Source organism: Lycorma delicatula, chromosome 4 (genome assembly GCF_047948215.1).
Source record: "Lycorma delicatula isolate Av1 chromosome 4, ASM4794821v1, whole genome shotgun sequence".
Classification (NCBI taxonomy): Eukaryota; Metazoa; Arthropoda; class Insecta; order Hemiptera; family Fulgoridae; genus Lycorma; species Lycorma delicatula.
The window spans coordinates 115,857,479-115,878,585 of record NC_134458.1 but is presented as its reverse complement, the minus strand read 5'-3'; the positions used below and the strand labels follow the sequence as shown (position 1 = coordinate 115,878,585).

Here is a 21,107-nt window from a genome sequence, read left to right as displayed (position 1 = left end):
TGTGGTCTCTCACACCTAACAGCGGTGTGGCCAAAGCGTTGGCACTTAAAGCATCGCATTGGTTGCGGGACAAATGCCCGTATATCTAATCGATGTACGCCCGCTCTTATCTTCTCCGGTAAAGTAGGCTGGTTAAATGTAAGAGCATGAGATGCTGAAGGTAGGACTTCGCCATTCCTTCTCATATTCAACCTCCGACATTCTAATACTCCTTGCGGTGCTAATTCTTCGACAATTTCCTGCTCCTTACAGTTAAAAAGATCCCGACAGACCACAACACCCCTTGAGGTGTTGAGAGTGCCGTAGGGATCAACGCGTACAGCAAAATCTCCTATCTTTTGGAGGCCTAAGATCTTCTGAGACTGTGTATCATTCACAGTCTCCACATGAAGTCCATTAAAGATTTTTCTTATTTCCTTCACAGGGCCTCCAGCGCATTTAGTTTCTCGAGCAATGAGAAAAGGACTCACTCTCGAGAAGTTACCATCCTCCTTTGTAATGACCAGATACTTAGGCTTTGGAACATTACTATTCTTGAAAAAACTTTATGTAAGCTTTTTCTAGCTTCACCTTCAATTTTCTTAAACTCTACACTCTTTCTCCGTTTTACCTCAGACGAAACGTCCGGTTCTAGACGAGGGTGTTTACGTGAACCCTCTGCCACGTTTGGTTGTTCAGCTTGCATGAACATTTGATCCCTTCTGTAGTAAGGCTAGCCGCCGGGGTACACCCCCACTCCAGGACTACCAACCCTGGAGGTCCTTTCCGGTACTGAGGTGGAACCGGCATATGTCTTGGCAGAAAGCGGATGCGCAGTCTCTGCACTGACTCCAGGCCCTAACACACCGAGGCCTTCAGGGTTCCCATGCCCCGAAAAACATGGGCACCTTTACTACATGCTTGCCATCGCGGCGAGCATGTGGACAGCGAAAGGCCTCCGATACACCTGCAAATAACTTCGACCGTGACCGCCACATCACCAGCTCTAATGGTGGTATGAATCCATTTCCAAATCGTTTGTTTGTCCATATCCTGCAGGTGGCCGAAAAATCCAATCCGTCTGGTGACCTGAAGTTGGAACCACGTCAAAAGTAAGAAGCATAACCAAGGAATTTACTCGGCACCCCGTTAGCCAGCTATAAGTATTGTACATAAGCACAGCTGTTTCCGCCCTGGACGTGGAATGTAGATGTTGTGTTCCGGACGTAGGGATTATGTACCTCAGGGCATTATTATTTTTTTTAATTTTTTTTTTCTTTCCGTAGCGGAGGAAAAAGCTCTGCCAGCCGCCGTCAGGCCCGTACTGACGGCAGTGCGGGGCCGTCTACCATGCAGGGGCCGGATCTAAGCCATATGGTCTGTACAGCCCCTGCATGATACCCCCCGGGCACTCTACTATCCGAATCCGTGTGACCGGAAGGCGTCCCCAGGGGGCGATCGACGAGCGACGATTCCGAGGAGTCACCGCCGCCCACCCCCAGAAGCTGGCCTCCCTTGATCACCCGTCATCGAACTCCAAGCCTCCATAGATTCGCATCAACTCAGCCTGCCGTTGCCTCTCTTCAGTGGCCTTCTCTCGTATCATTGATGCGATCGTAGCCGAGACACAGTCCCACTTGTTGCTATCGCTGAGCATTACCTCGATTATATTGTTGGCCCCCTCCACACCCTGACCCTCAAGCACTACGCGGAAGTTGCGCCATCTAGGACAAAAAAATACTGCATGGTCTGCTGTATCCAGTCCGCCGCAATCGTGACAGCGACTTGTATCGCATCTGTCCATCCTGTACAGGTAGTCTCGAAAACATCCATGTCCAGACAGGAACTGAGTGAATTCGTAGCCTGTATTACCGTGCTTCCACTCCACTCAGTTCCTGACGTCTTGTATTAGCCCATAGATCCACCTTCCTTTGTCCGAATCTCGCCATCTGTCACGCCAAGCCATGTAGAGACCGTCAATTGCCTTCTTTCTGTCCACTCCATTCACTATTGCAGCTGTCATTTGCGCTTGTAAATCTATTGGCGGTACTCCAGCTATAACCGAAGCCACCTCGGCGCTGATCGTATGATACCCTGCGATGACACGTATGTTCAGCCTACGTTGTTGCATAACCAAACGCCTCACGTTCCCTGCCCTCGACAATGCTCCCAGCCATACAGGAGCTCCATATAACACCACAGAAGAGTACACAGTGGCCAACAGTTTCCTCTTACCCGTCTGAGGACCGCCCTTATTTCTCATCATGTTGCTCAGCGCCTTCACCACATTTTCGCCCTTTCTCGCCGCCTCCTCAACATGTATAGTAAAGGATCGGTTCTTGTCCAGCCACACGCCTAAATACTTCACGGCTGGACTAGGATGGACTATCGTGTGTCCCACTCAAAACGCAATGGATGCAGTCTGCGTCTTCCAGCCATAACAACCACGTTCACTTCGCCGTAGACTATGAGCTATTAGCCACCTCTTAACCACGTCAGCCGCTTCTTCACCGGCCACCATCAGTTCTTCTTCCGTTTTGCGCACAATCACAAGTGCCAAATCATCAGCAAACGCCACCGGAGTGACGCCCGCCGGAAAGCGCTGCCTTAGAACATTATCGAAAGCAATGCTCCACAAGGCCGGTCCCAACACCGAACCCTGGGGGACACCCCTCTCCACCGGAAATTTCGTTTCACCACCTTCCGACCTGCCCACCACGAATCTGTCCTTAAAATATTCGTGCAACACCCTTCGCAGTTATGCCGGAATTCGTCTTACTTCTAGTCCACGAAATATGACTTCTCATGGCAGCTCATTAAACGCGTTGCCTATATTTCCTCAGCTCATCATCGGTGAGGAGTGGCAGCCGTCTTCCAAACTTTTTTGTGACGATACGATAGGCATCACCCCACGGATCAATTTCCACAGCATCACACAGTTGCTGCCACTTGCATTTTTTGGACGCAGCAATTGCTCCACGAAAGTTCCGTCTACCAAGCCGTAACCTTCCGAGCTCCTCTTCGATGTTCTCACCCCGCCTCTGCGTTCGCTTGAGGCAGCGCCTACTCACCACACATCTTCTTCTCAATTCGGCGAGATCGGGAGTCCATCAATATACCCCTGCACGCCCTGCAGTCACTTCCTTAATTACACCCGTTTCCACTCCCACCCTGAAAACTGTGTCAGTCAGCTCATTCAAATCCGTGTCTTCGCTACAGCCAAGTTCAAAATCAATAGCCGTCCTGAACTGTGCGACACTTTTCTTTCTTTCTTTTTCCTGTTTAGCCTCCGATAACTACCGTTTAGATAATTCTTCAGAGGATGAATGAGGATGATATGTATCAGTGTAAATGAAGTGTAGTCTTGTACATTCTCAGTTCAACCATTCCTGAGATGTGTGGTTAATTGAAACCCAACCACCAAAGAACACCGGTATCCACGATTTAGTATTCAAATCCGTGTAAAAATAACTGGCTTTACTAGGACTTGAACGCTGTAACTCTCGACTTCCAAATCAGCTGATTTGGGAAGACGCGTTAACCACTAGACCAACCCGGTGGGTTGAACTGTGCGACACTGCCTGAATGAAACCTCACGCTCCTGGTGCCTGCCCGTTCTTCCTGGATAATATCGCCAATTTCAAAAGTCATTAGCCTGTGGTCACTGAGGGTCTCCTCCCCCAACACTTCCCATCCCAACAACCTCTGGAAGCCTCTCATGTTCACAAATGTCAGAGGCTATTATTATTATTAGACTGTAAAAAAGTAAAAAAAATATTTTGAAATGTGTTGCTTCAAATAGAAATATGAAGAATCAATCAATATACTCTGATGTGAAGAAAAAAAAGAAGATTTTAATGAAACACTATATATTTATCCATCGAAGGTTATTAACATAACGTAATAATAAAAGAAACTCTTTAAGGCAAAAAAAAAGCATTAAGTGTAAAGTAAGAATATAAGAAAAGAATAAATGAAACAGATAAATTAGGATGCAATATATTGAAATTAAAAGTATAAACACAATAATGAAAAATGATGTTATTAAATGAAGGATATAAGAAAACGCTTATTTTATATTTCAATTGTTTTAGTTGTTCTTATCTTGTGACTGTTAAAAGAAGCCTTCAAATCACATTTCATTGTCAAACTAATTTGCTGGTGACTATGAACACAACGTCACGTGACCGGTGGATTTACAAACGGATGATAAATGATAGCTGAAGGCTGCAGTCTAGCACACATTAACTACTTTCCATTGTATGTGTACAGCTCTTTATTATACAACTCTTTTTTTTTACTTAAAATTACTGATCACAATTTTTTTTTTATATTTGTTTTTTGTATCTAAGATCATTCATTTCAATGACATTATTATTGTAACTAATGCTGCTCGTGGAACAAGACAAGCCTGGTTTCTTAATTTTTATCCTATACTTGCATTCATCCTATTTAATATTGCCAAGAAAAACTTACGATTTTCCTTAATTAAATGAAAATAGGATTGTTTAATACGGAGATAGAATATATATATTTTTTTAGAGAATAATTATCCAAATATGGTAATATTTAAATTTTTCTTAATTGTAAAAGTCTGATGAGCCGATGCATGAAAATAGCTCCTTCAGTGCCATAGACTTCTTTACTTTCCTTCGGAAGATGAACTACTCTTATTAAACTAGTTATATTAAAAATTAAAAAACACGACTGCTAAAAAAAATATTGCTGACATACATTGCTCTTAATACAGATTAATTAAAGAGCGTGTGGGTGACAATTTTTTATATAATATTTGTATATAGTACAATTTTTTCAGATTTATTTAAACATATATATAAATAAATATGTGTATATATATATATATATATATATATATATATATATATATATTGTTAACACATATATGCCTAATTTAATATCGGCGGACGAACACGGTAGCAACGATGTGAGCTGGCGCACAGTATACGTACGCGATGATACAAGCATCAATCCTACCGCGCAGTTCTCCCACCATAGCGGCTTTGCAGCCCCAGCCCGTATTAAAAGAGCGATTTGTTAATAAAAGAGTGTGCTCGAGAGGGAATTTTCAATTCATGGTCGACCACCACCTGGAGAAGACCAAGAAGAAGAAGAAGAAGATGGAAGAAGACAGAAGAAGTTCCCTGACCGCCTCAACGTGGGACTTCCCGGGGGATGCCAACTACCCGCCGGAGCAGCAGACCTGGCCGGCCCGCCGAGGGAGCCTCTGGACGCAGACGCGACCTTTCCGTTCCAGCCCGTCGGGCTTCAATCGCCCTGGCCGGCGGACTCAGGAGCAGTAGCCGGCCCAGCGTGGGATCGCTGGGGGAAAACCGCCTCGGCCGCTCCGGTGAAGGAGGACCGACGCCGACCCGATACTGCGGGGCTCTGGGTGCCACCACTGCTACGCTGTAGTGGGGACCAACTGCCGCTGAGGAAAACCCCGGTCTGACTTCAATGGACAAGTCGCAACTCTCCGACCGCCGAAAACCAGCTTCCGGACCCAACAGCTCTTCTCAGAGCTAACGCAGAAAATGGCTCTTTTTATGGCCACCACAAGGTTATGAATTACGAGCTGTCGAAGCCATTCGACGACAACAGCCCTTCTCAGGGCTACCATATTGCTAGTAAGTGCAACTTGTCGTCAAAGCCATTCGGCGACAATATATATATATAGCTATGACGCTCCCGGTAACGTAAGAATTCGAACGCGGGGTCATACATCTAAATCGGTTCAGCCGTTGAGCTGATACGGTGGAACAAACATCCTAAATACATTACACCGTTTTTGGGCAGTCGTGTAAAAATAAATATTTCGAATATCTCGAAATGTAAATTGTTGACGCAACCCGTCTCTCCTTTAACGACTTCTCCGGTACCTTCCCAGCTGTGTGAAGCATACACAATGGGCGGTAGGAAGACAGCGACTTCGGGTCTCCCTTGCTCTTGGGGATCAGCACAAGAAGCGCGATCTTCCAACTGGCGCTGAAGACCCCAGCCTTCATGCATGCCTCATGCATTTTACATGTCTAGAAGAAGGCGGGGTCTGAAGTGTCCCACCAGCTTGAGAAACTTGCCCGTTATGCTATTGGGCCAGGGTGAAACCGGGAAAGAAATCACCTTTGCCGACATTTTTAATTCTCTTTCTCTTTGTATAAAGTTTATCTCCTGTTCTGGATTTTAAAGTAATAGATATGACAAGAAAAAATATATTTACTACATTTATCACCCGTTATTAATCAATAAGCTATGATCTTATAATTCAAGGTATTAATTTAAAACAATTTAAGAAAGAATAAAGGGGTTTTTTATCATTAACTTTTACATTATTTAGCTCTAAAAATGATGATGACATTATTATCAACTCATACCAATAAACCTCTACTTTAATCCTACGTTAACCTTAATCTATTAATCATAACTACATGGCCAAGAAAGATATTAATCACTTTTGGCAAAGAATTAAGCTTTTTTTATTAATATGAACTCGTTTGATTTGTATTCCAACCTTTTATCATTGAAATAAGACATCTTTATTCATAATTATTATCAATAAATTTATATTTTTATTAAAATATTATTTATTTAATTGTAATTAATTTAATATTTATATCTCATTAAAATTTATTTTGTGAATTAAAATAAATTTAATTACATTAAATGAAAATTTATTGTTGTAAACAAAGAAAAAGGAATGTTTTAAAACAGTTACTAAAAATAACGGATTTGATATTGATATTATAAAAAAAAATTAAACAGGAGGTTATAATGTAATGTTATTGAAAGGTAGTTACTAGTTTACGTACACTGACAGCAATAACATATTTAGTTATTTTAAGGTGAAAGGTTGCTTTATTAGAAAACTATTGAAAATTAATTTCTGTAAGTCAATAATTGTAATTTTCTTCGATAAATAATGTTTTAATATCTGTAAAATATGCAAATAAAAATGTTATAAATGAAAATTTTAATACTATAATAAAAGTTGCAGAGAATTATTTCTGAGAAAATTGATGTAATAAAGTCTATAAATAAAAAACACAAATCAACTTTTATTATTAAAAACGAAAATTATTTTCTACAAGTTTTGATAATCAAGTCTACGTATTTATTAGTCATTTAACAAAAATATTGTACTTTAAACTTAAACAAAACCTGGTTTTCGTTAACGAATATTTCTGTTTTATGTTGGATGTCATGAACACTATGGAATATACAGTTCTGGGTTCTGTTTTATTCTAATTTTAGGTCAAAAAACATAAGAAACCATCAATTTTACCCTTTATATAATGCCTTAAAAATTTTAGTATGACCTCATTTTACCGGTGGAACTGAAATCCGGGCGAAAGTTTTCGCTAGCCGTAGCTCGATAACAAATCGTTTTTGGACTTAGGTTTGTATGAACGTTTTTTTTCCTTATTTCAAGCTCCCAAATTATTTCCCTTTCTTTCTGAATCATTCTACATAGCGGGAAAGCAAAAATATTTAAAGCTTTATTAAATAAATTTGATTCCTTTTTTTGTAAAAGAAGAGCTTTTTATCTACTATTATATAAAATTGAATTTCCTTATGTATATAATGCCAGTTATGATACTTTGGTGGGATCGCTATTTTTACAAAACATTTTTTAATAATTAAATTCTTTAATCCTAGTCCGTAAAAAAAGCTATGAGTTCCCCGCATAAAATTTAAAGATAATATTAATTTTGACAAAATTATGAAAATCTGTTCTAAACATCTCAAAGATTTAATAAAAAATTTTGTTTAAGATTTTTTTCGTAGGTGGGTGAATAATAATAAAATTTTATTTAGCAAATCTTAAAAAAGTAAACATAGCATTATCATCAAACAATAGACAAGAAACAATAATAAATAAAGATTGAGGCGTTCATAATTATATTTTATTATTTATATTTTTGAGTTTAAAAAAAATTATGGTTAAACCTAAAACATCATTACAACAAACTCTGTCTGCTGATTTCAATATCATGTAACAGCGAGGAAAAGATGATTCTTTCGGGAAAAGATGCACAGAAGTCGATGCAGTGATAGTAAATTCACATCAGAAATTGTATCCACATTAAAAATTCTCCCATACCTCCCCTTTGTTTAAAAAAAAGAGAGGGATTAAAAAAGACCAAAAAAATTTTCAAAAAGATTAACGTTGGGTAAGAATTCATGTTTGAACTTTCGGCTAAAATAAAATCGGGATGATATAAAGACAATCGAAAGAAAAGGTCTCAGCGGAGCTTTACACTCTCACCAGCATAACCGAATGGTCTGAAAGTTTCCAAAGGAAATAATTCATTTAGAAGTGGCTTGAAAAAATATTTATGATTACATTATCATAAATTTTAAATGAAATTTCAAGTTTTCAAAGAAAAATCAAGATATTTTATTTAGAATAGAATTAATCTGAGTAATGAAAATGGGTAAGAAAATGTTATTCTCGCACTATAATGTGTAAAAGTCGATTTGGCGCAAATATACTGGTGTAAAGGGAACACCAAACTTCTTGTAATTTTCCATATGCGATTTTAATAGCTCCGACTCATATTTTGATTCAAGTTCTTAAAAGTTTTAATTTGACAATGGAATTGGAAAAAAGAATACAGTTCCTTTTTAATGAAGTTCACATAATGGAATATTTATAATATTAATTTGAATATGGAATTGGAACAAGGAATATTCAAATTTACAATCAATTTTTAGTCAAATTTACAGAAGAAAGATTCTAAAGATCTTCCTACTTCATGTAAGAAAGGTTATAACACTTGCGACTGATAAGATTACCAGCTTAGAGAAAAAAAAGTTACTACACGCTTTAAAGTGCTGCTACTGGAGCAATGTCCTCTTATTCTGAATTTCAGATAATTTGAAATATAAAAAAATTAAATATTGGTAAATATTATGTTTCATTCATAGTGTTATGTCATTAGGCATGTCCTGTCATGGCTACTGCTCTCCACCTTGTTCTGTCCTTTTCTAACCTCTTTATTTCAGCATATTTTTCCTTTTCCATAATCCAATCCATCATTTGAAATTTCATCCTTCCTCTAACTTTCCTTTTATTCACCAAGCCTTTTATCCCGTCCACTAATAAACACCTTCTTCTCATTTAATGTCCTAGCCAGTTCCTTTCCCTATATTCAATCACATTTAGCATTTTCCTCTTCTCTCCGATTCTACTTCAAACTTCTTCATTTATTACATGGTCTTGCCATCTGACATTTATCATTCTGTTCCACACTCACATCTCAAAAGCTTCAATTTTTTCTCTGTCTGCCTTTTTCATCGTCCATGTTTCAGCTTCATAAAGCATCACACTCTATTATATATAAAATTAAAAATCTTAGTTTTCGTTGTGCAAAAAAAATAATACCTAAAGTGCGAATAAAAAAGATTCCCATATTATTTGTTGTTTCTGCATACACGAAAGTTAAAAATCAGAAACAACAGCGTCCAAAAAATAATTAGTATGTAAACATTTATACGTTCAAAATCTGAAAAAATATTTCTTACAGATTTATTTAAAAAATTTGAATCTCAACTATTACTTTATATATATACTATATATATATATAGTATTATATATATTATTTATATATATATATATATATATATATATATATATATATATATATATTGGTGAAAATAGACAATATATAAATTTTATATGAATGTAATACGTATTTATAAGATATAAGATGTTTACACTGTTCATAGTACCGGAACGAAGCTAATTACAGTAATATCCAAATAGTATGAGACCATCCCCACTTTTTATTGAATTCACCAATAGAAAGAGTTTAAGTCATTGATGCCCATATATTTTTCAGTTATTCTATTAAAATAACGTTTTTATTCTTAATTCTATCCTGATGTAAACTGAACGATATCATGAAACGTTTTCTAATTTGCTAGTCAAACAGTAGAGTATGAGGAAGAGCAATGCGTCGTAGTACACCCATGTTCCTCGATGAACTAGTTCCGTTAAACTCAATTATAAATACAGAAATAACCTAACAACGTGTCTATTATTTACTTTTGAAAATGAGTCATTTTTCAATGTGATTAAGGTGGTACTTCCATGAGTTCAGTTTGCTTAGCATGAGGAGAACTACGAAAAACTAAATTTTGTATTACACTACGATAACCGAATGAAAAAAAAACTTGTGTAGAAGATGGTGCTTTCGTGTTATTTGGATAATTTAGTAAAACAATTTTTTAATTATTAGTATGTAGTAGTATTCATGATTCACGCTTCGTTGCTGTTGCACGGAAACTAAAATTTACAATTTGATAACTTCATTAAAATCGTAAATATAATTGAAATGAATTCTATTATTAAATAATTCTTTTATTTTATTATTTATTATTATTTTTATTTTTTCACTATTATGTTATTACTTTTTTTTAAATAACTTATTCATGCTCATAATATTACCAGCCTATTGTATATATTATCTAATAAACATCGTGATTGTGTATCACATCTGGTCACGATGTTTATTTATTCATTTACCATTAAATCATGCTATAATAATTATCATTATGGTTATTATTAATAAATTTATTCATCATGATCATCTTTTTATTTGTTTTAACATCAGTCTTCTTTTCTCTCGTTTCTTCGCTTCCTAGCTTTATCATCGCTTTTCTTAGTTCTTATTAATTTTATAAGAAATTAATCTTTGTGAATGGATTATCATTATTACCGATCCATGATGCCTCAGAAATTATTTCAGAGCTTATTTAATGATACTGCTAAACTTATTCTTATAAATATAATTTGGTATTTAGGGTTTAATTAATGGAATTTTCCCGGAAATTAAAATTAAAATTAGGGAAACTTTATGTCTATAAATTATATTTAAAAAGTATTTCCCGTAAACCAGAAATATATTAAATAAAATAAGTAGCATAAAAAGAAACGCTATTAAAAGCACACCCAATTATCATAGATTATTTGGTTAGGCATTCTGTTATTTTACCGTAGAATATGTAGTGCGAGTTGACTAATTCAAGTTATGTAAAATAGTTTTAGGTAATATCTAGTTAGATATTACTTTAAATTAAAGGTGTTGGATAATCAGTAATTTCTTAAAGCCCACACCTATTAATAAATAATACATACTTATACAAAATAGAATCGCTTGGATTTACGTATATATCTGTACACGTAAAGACAGATTTTTTTATAGCCATATTGTCCTACTACTACTTGCCCTTCAACTGAAACCTATCTTAGGGAATTACGTAAACGGAAAAGAAGACTTAAAGCGGAAGAGAAACACTTCAATGAATGAAGTTGACTTGTAAATCACTCCTTACTCGAAACAAGGAAAGATCTCACATAAAGACATAAATAAGAGAAGACCTTTTATATATATTTTTATAGAGATTGAGTATATTTGTTAAAAGATGTAAGACGGTTATTTCAAATGGGAAATTAGAAAATGATTGAACGTTACATTATATTCATTATTAGATTCTGGATACATCATTCAATTTTTTTACCCTAGATATTCAACCTCTTTTCTCCCTAATTAGGCTACAGAAGTTGTTACATTCTACAGAAAAATAGTTAATTCTGAAACAAAATAATAACCCCGGAAATATTCGGTTTAAGAATTTAGACCAACTGCCGAACTTTTGAATTATATAGTTATAAAGTTGTATAATTTTGAATAACATAAACTTTCACTTTACTGGTATTTTATTTTAAGAATAATTAAAAAATTTAATTTCATCGGAGGCACTATTAAGCTTTTTTTTGACGATTAATTAACCATATATTTACGAAGCATGTACTTGGGAATATGGAATGGCTTATTATAAAAGCACTAGTTATATTCATTTATAATCGTTCTCCATTAAATAACATCATGAAGGCATTAACTTATAATGTTTCTAATATTCTTAGCATGAACCATATAAAGGCTTTGACCAACATCCACAGATTTTTAAGGGAGAAAAAGTATAAAAGGAAATTTGTAGGTTGAGGAGTCCCGATTTACTCAGAATGGAATAGAAAATATTTTTAAGGTTTCCTTCAGGCAACGGGCTCCTACTACCATACATAAAATGTCTATTCTTCTGAGCAATTTCATTTTCAGATCCACTATTTTTACTAAGGATGAAAGCAGCAGATACTTACCTACCATGAAAACCGATTTAATCTCTTGGATTATAATTCTGTTGATCCAAATTCATAAATTATTTCCCATGTCTTCATCTCCTTTTACAGTCGGATAAAAAATATATAAAATAATTATTAAAAGACAAAAAAACACGACTACTAATTCTACACATCTACCTAGAATAATCATAAAAATGAGCAAAAAATAGTTAAAGAAGGTTTTCTTTCTTTTTTTATAGGCATTTTTCAGTATCATTTACAGTAAGTTAGTCTGTGATATGAAATTTAATATTACTTCTACTTTTTATGTTGTATTCGGATATTTCTGTAGGTTATATGAGAGTGTGACTTTAATGGCCTCCACTTTGCTAAGACTAACAGGCACCCGACTACAATATAAAATGTAGAATTATTATTAAATTTCATATCGCATTAAGAAAAAAAAAGAAAACTTGTTTAACTATTTTTTGTTAATTTTTCATACTTATTCTAGGTAGATGTATACAGTTAGTAATAGATTTTTTTTTTTGTCTTTCAAGAATTATTTACTCGTATTTAGCGCTTTTTTTTTGTTGTTTCCATAACTTTATCATTCAGTATACTAATCATCTAGATACGATGCTGGTATAGGTGTTTTAGTTTATTAGAAACGTTGTGCTACTTAAATAAAAATTTGAATGTTAACAGCGATGCAATGCAACGGAAACCGGAAATATAAAGCGTTCAGGCGGGCGCTAGACTTGATTTATCTCGCTTTATTTTCCTGAGCACAATTTTCGCTTATATCTAAACGATATTTTTTTCGAAAAAATTAAAAGAGCAAGTATTTATTTTTTATTGTTTTATAGAATACCATCATTAAAATTTGAAAATAGCATAATTATTCATTTCTTCTCCGGTTCTTAGTTTAGACAATTTAAGATAACCTATGTTTCTTCAACACTGAAGATCTATTACTACCCAAAATTTGGTTGTAATTAATGAATCTGTGAAACTGTATAAAGGAAAAAACATACATAACAGTTAAAAACACACTTAAAAGTTTTCCTTCGTACGTAGTCGGGTAAAAAACTGTTTTATGGTTATTTTTTTCAACGTTTAATTTTTATTTTAAAAGTACACTATTTTCCAAACAATAAAGTATTTTACGGAGCTACAGTACTTGATTTAGCTTTTAATAATTCTAGACTACAACGTTATATCGATAGAGAAAATAAGTTTAATTTAGATTCTAAATAATTAAATTTTGTAATTCTGGTAATATTTATTTTAACCGAAATATTTTAGTAAAAACTCTTTCATAGAAATCATTTTCAGTGAAAGCCTATAGAAGGAATGAGGGAAAAAGGAATAAGAAGAATTGGGATAGTTATTGAGATTAAAAGGGAGAAAAAACTAAAAAAACAAATGAAGGAAGATATCTAAGACTGTGAAAGATTGTAGTGTTCAACTAAAACCGTTAAAACAGATTCATTGAAGAAGATGAATAAGAACTTCACATTTTGAATGAAATAAATTAGAAAAATAAAGAGTTCTAATAATTTTTATCAAATAAAGTATTTCACTGTAGGTATTGATTGTGCTGGATAAAAAATATCCCTGTAATATTAAAACATGTAAAAAAAGATTAACAATATTTTCAAAAACTTTTATGGAGAAGTTAATTAAATATTTCTGCATCAGAGAAAATTTACTAAAAAAAAATAATACGAGTAAAAATGCAAATAAAATATATCAGTTGAATAAGTGTCTGGTTTAGCAACATTATCTAATGCAATCTAATTTACTATACTATTCACTTGGGCGGGGCCAATAAATTTTGCTCAACAATGCACTACCGGATCTAAAGCCAATATTGCAGTTTTACCGCTACAGATCAGGTTGTGTATACTTTTTTTAAACAACTTGAACTTACTTAATACATAGTTAAAAGTGCTACCAGCATCTCAATATGTCAGACTGTTTTTATGCTGGGAGACCTTAACGAATTAAATAATGTTCTCTTATATTTTAATAGAAACAATTTTAATTAGAGTTTAATTTGCATAAAATTATATTCGATCAAATAAATACGATATTTATTTTTACTTGCCTTGTTGGCATTTTGACACTACAGTTTTAATTCTTTTTATTTTTTTTTTATCCCACAATAATTTATTTAAATTTGGACCAAATAATGAGATTCTACATATTTTTTGATTCAAGGTTACAAAATTTTGCTTAAGTAAAATATTTTAAAATTATTTTTCATTGCCTGCCTCTTTTTTTTTAAAAAAGAAAGAAAATTTTGATAAGGTTTTTTTCTTGAAATGGAGAGTATGCTCTTTTGTAAATATTTTAAAAGATAGGCTAAATTTTATTCATGATTATGATGAACTAAGTTCGACTTAGTTTTTTTTTTTTAATTGAGAGAACAAACAGGGTTTAAAATCAGTATTTTCTTCAGTTCTGTAAAAAAACACAATGTTATGCTAGAATATTTATTACATGTGTTAGGTAAATTACATGAAGATCAGGATCTTTTAGAAAGAGCACATACGGGAGAGGCTATTTAAGTTCTTAGATTTGGATGAAAGAGAATAGTGAAGAACAAGCAGTTTGTAAATACAATACGAGCCCGCTATAAAGCGGATAGAAGGATGTACCCCCAAAGAAGAACTGTTCTTCTTTAAAAAAAAGTTTTCTACGTTTTAGTACATATAAGAAACGCATTTTAATTAGTTACAGGAATTTAATAATTAATTCAGCAGAATAAATAAATACGCCAATATATTTAACTTTGAAATTACACGTAGCTATAATGTACAAACATCTAAACAAAACAAATAATAACGATATCAGAAATCTATGTTGATTTAATTCTTTCTCTTGTCCTGAGATATGTTTTGTTAATGTAGTAATGTGTTGTAATAAAATAGCACTGAGTATTACTTAACGGTATTTTGAATTCAAATAAGTTAATACAGTACTACATAGAATATTCACCCACCGAGTTGGTCTAGCGGTGAATTCGTCATCGCAAATCAGCTGATTTCGAAGTCGACAGTTGTAAGTTCAAATCCTAGTAAAGGCAGTAACTTTTATACTGATTTGAATACTAGATCATGGATACCGGTGTTCTTTGGTGGTTGGGTTTCAACTGAAAAAAAATGATTAAAAACAGATAATAATTACAACAAGAGTAATTAAAAAGTTAAATAGTTAGTCATGTTTATAACTAGTTATTAACTTGCTTTATTCAGTTTAAAAAGCTTGTTAACAATACATTATTTATTTTTAATCTGTTTTACAACAGATATTTTGTAATGAATAATAAATGTGATTTATCTGAAATTGATGTTTTTATTTGAAAGCTGCAATTTTGTTTCTATAAATCCCAGAAGGTTGAAATTTTCACTGAACACTTTTAGAACCTTTGTTAAAAGGTGAAGTTTCAATAGAATCAGTGGATGAATAGGCGAGTGATGCAAGGTCAAAAGCGTATACCTCTTCGTGGGACACACGATATATATATATGTATATATACCCACCATCAAACACACATACACACACACACACACACACAGCCCCTATATATATATATACACACGTGTATACATCGGAGGAGGGATCTTCTAGCTCTCTGGACTCTCGCTGTGTTTGTTATCCTTGGTTGTGAAAATAATACTGTTAAATAACAATTATTGCCTGAAAATCTCTCTTTTTCCCAACATTTCCCTCGTTCTTGAGAAACACAACCTCTAATACGCTCCTGCTGTAGACGAACATATCCCTTTTGGTTCCCCGTTCCATTACACTAGAATATCTATATCTCAGGTAGGGGTTAAGGAAGGGAACTTAAAAATCAGATATGTTATAAAACGCATAGTCTATTGTTTTATAAGTTGAAAAACGAAATCAAAAACAGTATTAGGTCGTCGTCCAAGAGGAAAAATTCCTAACTACACCCCTAAGGGGTCTAGGGTCTGGATCTTTGGCTTAAAACCTTCCCTGGGAAGGCTTAAGCCAAAGGTCCTGGTTTTAAACATGGGAAGTTTTAATATATTCTGAAAGGTTGAAAGCAATCGGTCGGTTGGTTCTTGCGTGATACTGTTGCAAACGAACAGAACCGCCACGAACTTTCGCATATATATACATAATGTGTGTGTGTGTGTGCCAAACATGCGCGCGCGCGTGTTTGGCACAGTGACTTCATAATTACTGCTGCGATATTCAAACGATGAAACAAACCACTCATGTAGCTGCATGACTAAATTTAAGTATGCGGCTAGACAAAAAACTAAAATTCCGAACTCTAAAGCTATTGGTTTTTTAATTTGATTTTTTATTTATTTATTGTGGAAAACAAAAACTATGTAGAGTAACTTTTGAAGAATGTAACAAACTTTCAGGACGTATTCTACTGGAGAAAATAAGGAAGAAAGTTCGAAATAACCATAAGTTCGAAAAGCTTGTTAGCCGGTATCGGCCGGCCAAAGATTCTGCCCTGATTTCTTCAATAAAATTAAGTCAGATTGTAATTCTAAAGATCCAAATTAAGAGGTAAATTTAGTGGTTAAAAATGTCCTGAAAAATTGAAAGAAAAGTCCTAGAACAGTATTTTTAATAATCTTCCAGAAATAATGAGTAAAAATTAAAGGTTGGAGTCGAAAAACACAATATTTTATGTTTCGCTTAAAATAACTTTGTTAAATGAGTAATAAACACACAAACGTTTTTGAACTAGTAGAGAATTTTATTATGATTAAAATCCACAGAAATAAAAAATAAATGTAAGAATTTCAAAAAATAAATAAATTAATAATTACAATATGGTAAGTGAGTACAGATTGATTTTACAAAATATAGAAATGTTGAATTCTTTTGAAAAATATATTTAAAAAAATTTCTTTTCTTAACTCGTTATATTAACTTTGGGTTCAGCTACATTTGAAGAAAAGCTAAATAACTTTCTTGCTGTTATATTTGTTTATAAACTCCTACTACAAACTATAGATGATTTATTGAAAACCCCCCGATCAGTAAATGCATACTCTTTCTGTCTCTTGTTTCATAATAAAGTATTTAATTTACTTTTTTTATATACGAGGATAAGTCAATTATTATCCACAATTTAGTTATATTTTTATATATTTTGGTAGTACTGTCGTGTTGCGTAGATGACGCATGCGTGGTTTAATTGTTGTTGTGTCTGTTCGGGATTGATGCTGTTGGATTAGTTCCATTATTACTGCCCTGCCGTTCACCATGGCTGCTCCGCTTTCTGTTTGCACCAAAGAAGAGCAACGTTCAGTGATCCGTTTTTTTGTGGTCGGAAAGTGTATCAGGGGCCGAAATTCATCGAAGACTTTCGGTACAGTACGGGAACAGTGTGTTGCCGCAACGGAGTGTCTACGAATGGATTGAAAAATTCAAAAATGGTCGCACAAGTGTTACGCACGACGAAGGAGCCGGACGACCGTTTACCGCCACAAATGAGGAAAACATTGAGCGTGCACGTGACATGGTTTCCTTAGACAGACGAAGTGATGAAGTGGTACATCGTCTGCAAATTAGTCACGTTTCTGCCTACGAAATCATCCACAACAAACTTGGGTTTCACGAAGTCTGTGCAAGATGGGTCCCAAAACAATTCACATAGTTGCATAAACAAACGCGCTTGGACATCTGCCAAAAACATTTGGATCGCTATGGTAACGAACGAGACATCTTCATAGACAGAATCATCACTGGTGACGAAACACGGATCCATCATTACGAGCCGGAGAGTAAACGCCAGAGTATGGAATGGAAACATCCAAATTCGCCCTGTAAAAAACTGGTCAAGACCCAACCGTCCGCAGGAAAACTGATGCTTACAGTTTTTTTGGACTCACAAGGCCCAGAACTGGAACATTATGAGGAAAGGGGGACGACAATAAACAGTGCGCGTTACAGTGAGATGCTTACTGCCAAGCTGAAGCCTGCAACTCGAAGCAAACGCCGAGGACTGCTGTCGAAATTTGTTGTGTTGTTGTACGACAATGCCCGTCCACATGCTGCTGCCCACACTGCTGAAACGCTCCAGAAACTCAACTTTGAATTGCTGGCTCATCCTCCGTATAGTCCTGATCTTGCCTCTTCTGACTACCACTTGTTTGGTCCACTTAAAGTGGCATTAAGGGGCCGTCGATTTACCTCGGACGAAATAATGAAAGAAGCGGTGCATTCCTAGCTCGCAGCTCAACCGAAAACCTTCTTTTATGAGGGCATCAGGAAGCTTGTGCAACTATGGACCACGTGCATTGAAATGCAAAGGTGGCTATGTTGAAAAATGATGTACATGTAAGTTTCCTATTTGTATTGCAATAAAATTTATAACTACATTGCGAATTGACTTACCCTCGTATATATTAATATTTTCAATGATAACTACTATCGCAGTACACTCTTTGCCTAAAGCAATACGGAATTTTCCATTGAATTAATTTTTATTTAATTTCTATGCTTAATTTGTACGTTGCAATCTGTTCATCCTGTGAATAATAAGTAATCCCATGGTCCAATGAGATGAGGATGATATGTAAACGAGTTGTAGTCTTGTACAGATAGGCCGCATTCCTGAGAGGTGAGGTTAATTGAACCCCAATTACCAAAGTACACCGTTATCCACAGTATTAAGATCCGTAAAAAAAATAACTTAAATTTACTAGGATTTGAACCTCAGAACCTTCGATTGTTGCAAATCAGCTGTTAAACAGCTGATTTAATCATTAGAACAACCCAGTGGGCTTTTAAAAATATAATACATAAAAATACAGTTTTTAAATATATGAGACGTAATAATGTAAATTACATTCATGAACTTTCATAAAATATAATACTTGAATTGCATCGCAGGTAAAGAATGAAAGAATAGTAAAAGAACGTTCACTAATGATAAAACCTTTAAAGCTCAACGGACGTAAATCCTGTAACGTAAAACTCATCTTGAACTTAAAGCTAAGCCGGTCATTCCTAGTGGTTAATTGAATCTCAACTACCAAACTACACCGGTATCTACAGTCTGGTATTCAAATCCGTATAAAAGTAACTTAAAATTTACTAGGATTTGAACTTCAGACCTTAGAATTCGAAAATCACATGAGAAAGATTTGCTTAGAATAAAATTATAATAAAGTTACATAAGTCTTGAGCTGATTACTCCTGAGATGTGTGGTTAATTGAACCCCTACTACCAAAGTTCACCGATATCCACAGTATATAAATCCTCCTATAAAATTATAACTTTTACTAGGAATTGAACCTCAGAACCTTCGATTTTGAAAATTAGTTGTTAAGCAACTGTTTAAAACAAGAAACTTAGCTGTTAAACAGCTGATTTACGAAGACGATTTTATAACCGTTGAAAAAAAAAAGTTAAATTTATGTAAAATAATTTTATGTTATTTATTTTTTATTAATGTGAAAAATTCATAAAATAATAATTTTAGATCAATAAGGGGTGCGGCCTCCCCGAATTATATTTGAAATTCCATACAACTTTAACAATAAGGAAGAAAAAAATCTAATTGGAATTACCATTAAAAAAAATAAATAAATTTATATATAATATATAGTTTTTATATAGATATATGGTTGGGATACGAGTAAAAACACGATATAGTAGAAATATTGTCAGCATCAACCACCGAATCATGCAGCTCGTGTTCGTTATTTATCCCTACTCTCATACGAAATTCTCTTCTCCTTTTTGTACCGTTCGATGCCGTGAGACCAGCTGAAGCAAAAGCAGCTGAATTGCCATAGGATCGATACTGCTGCTGCTGTCGGCGGTCGGTTTCGGCCAACCCAGCCAGCCAGCCAAATGGCCTAGTTTTAACGTTCGTTGTGGGGGTGTGGTCTGAATCCGGGTGGGGAAGGTCCAGGAATCGATTCCCTTTTACCTTCTTCTTTATTCATCCCTACTCCCTTATTCGTTTTATATATATATATATATATATATAACGACCTTTCTCTGGAATTATCACTTTCCTTACCGACTGGAATCATTCCCCTCGTTTTTCCTCACCTTGTATTCACATTTTTTCGAAGTTCTTTTCTACGTTATTTTTTTAAACAATCTACTATCACTGAAATTATTAACATAACCTTCTTTACACATATTTAAAAATACTTTTGCGCGTGCGCGTGTATGTGTTTTGTTTTATTCATAGATGATTGGGTTCTACTCCTCACTTTACGCTAGAAATAGAAAACTGCGATACTAGCGAAGTCAAGAGTAGTGATCGTAGGGTAAGCGGGGGTAGCACAGTTGTGATTTCGTATTTTATTGCAGTACGCGTTTTCTCTTATTGCTATTTTTATAGTAAATTTATTCCTCTTTTATTCTGAGAGATCTTATTTTAATCACCTGACATAGTTAAACTTTTTTCTTTCAACTTTTTCATTTTGATCTTCATTCATTTCATCTTAATACAAACCGAATATTAATAGTAATAACTGTTAAAAAAAAGTTTCGTATGTTTTTTTTTTTAATTTAATTTATGGGTTCATTAAAAATCAAAGTTACATAAATTACTCGGGTAAAAAAATCTAAATTTTCAGGTTACTTGAAACCGCTTGGAGTGGTCTACATAAACCCAATCTTATAGCATTTCCAACAGATCAATTTTGTTAATAAAATAAAACATGTTTCTAGATAATCGAGGACCACCTCTAATACACTTTGAAGAGTTTGTTTTTGTGAGGATGTATGTGTGCACGCGAGAGCTTGAGTGTGTTTTCTATGTATTTACTTGATTTTAAGTAGACACTTAAGCGGATTTTTCCGGTTTTTTTGTTTATATTAAATGTAATAAGAATTCATATTACAACAATACAAAACCCTTCTGATTAATATTTCTAAAAATGATAGCTGAAACAGAAAAAATATTGATTTTTTTTGTTTTTTGTTTAAGTGTTTCTAAACAATAAAATATATTTTTTA

The 21,107-nt window shown here is 34.3% G+C and overlaps 1 protein-coding gene and 1 long non-coding RNA gene across 2 annotated transcripts in view; one reads left to right on the top strand and one right to left on the bottom strand.

The window, feature by feature from the left end:
* The window catches only part of Tob (Transducer of ERBB2), a 275,091-nt gene that overhangs the window by 80,606 nt on the left and 173,378 nt on the right, over positions 1–21,107 (top strand). The window lies entirely within an intron of this gene.
* The window catches only part of LOC142323788 (uncharacterized), a 130,995-nt gene that overhangs the window by 56,577 nt on the left and 53,311 nt on the right, over positions 1–21,107 (bottom strand). Inside the window, exon 2 of the long non-coding RNA XR_012756162.1 lies at positions 15,129–15,278. This is a non-coding gene — a long non-coding RNA (uncharacterized LOC142323788). The remainder of the gene's footprint in view (positions 1–15,128; positions 15,279–21,107) is intronic.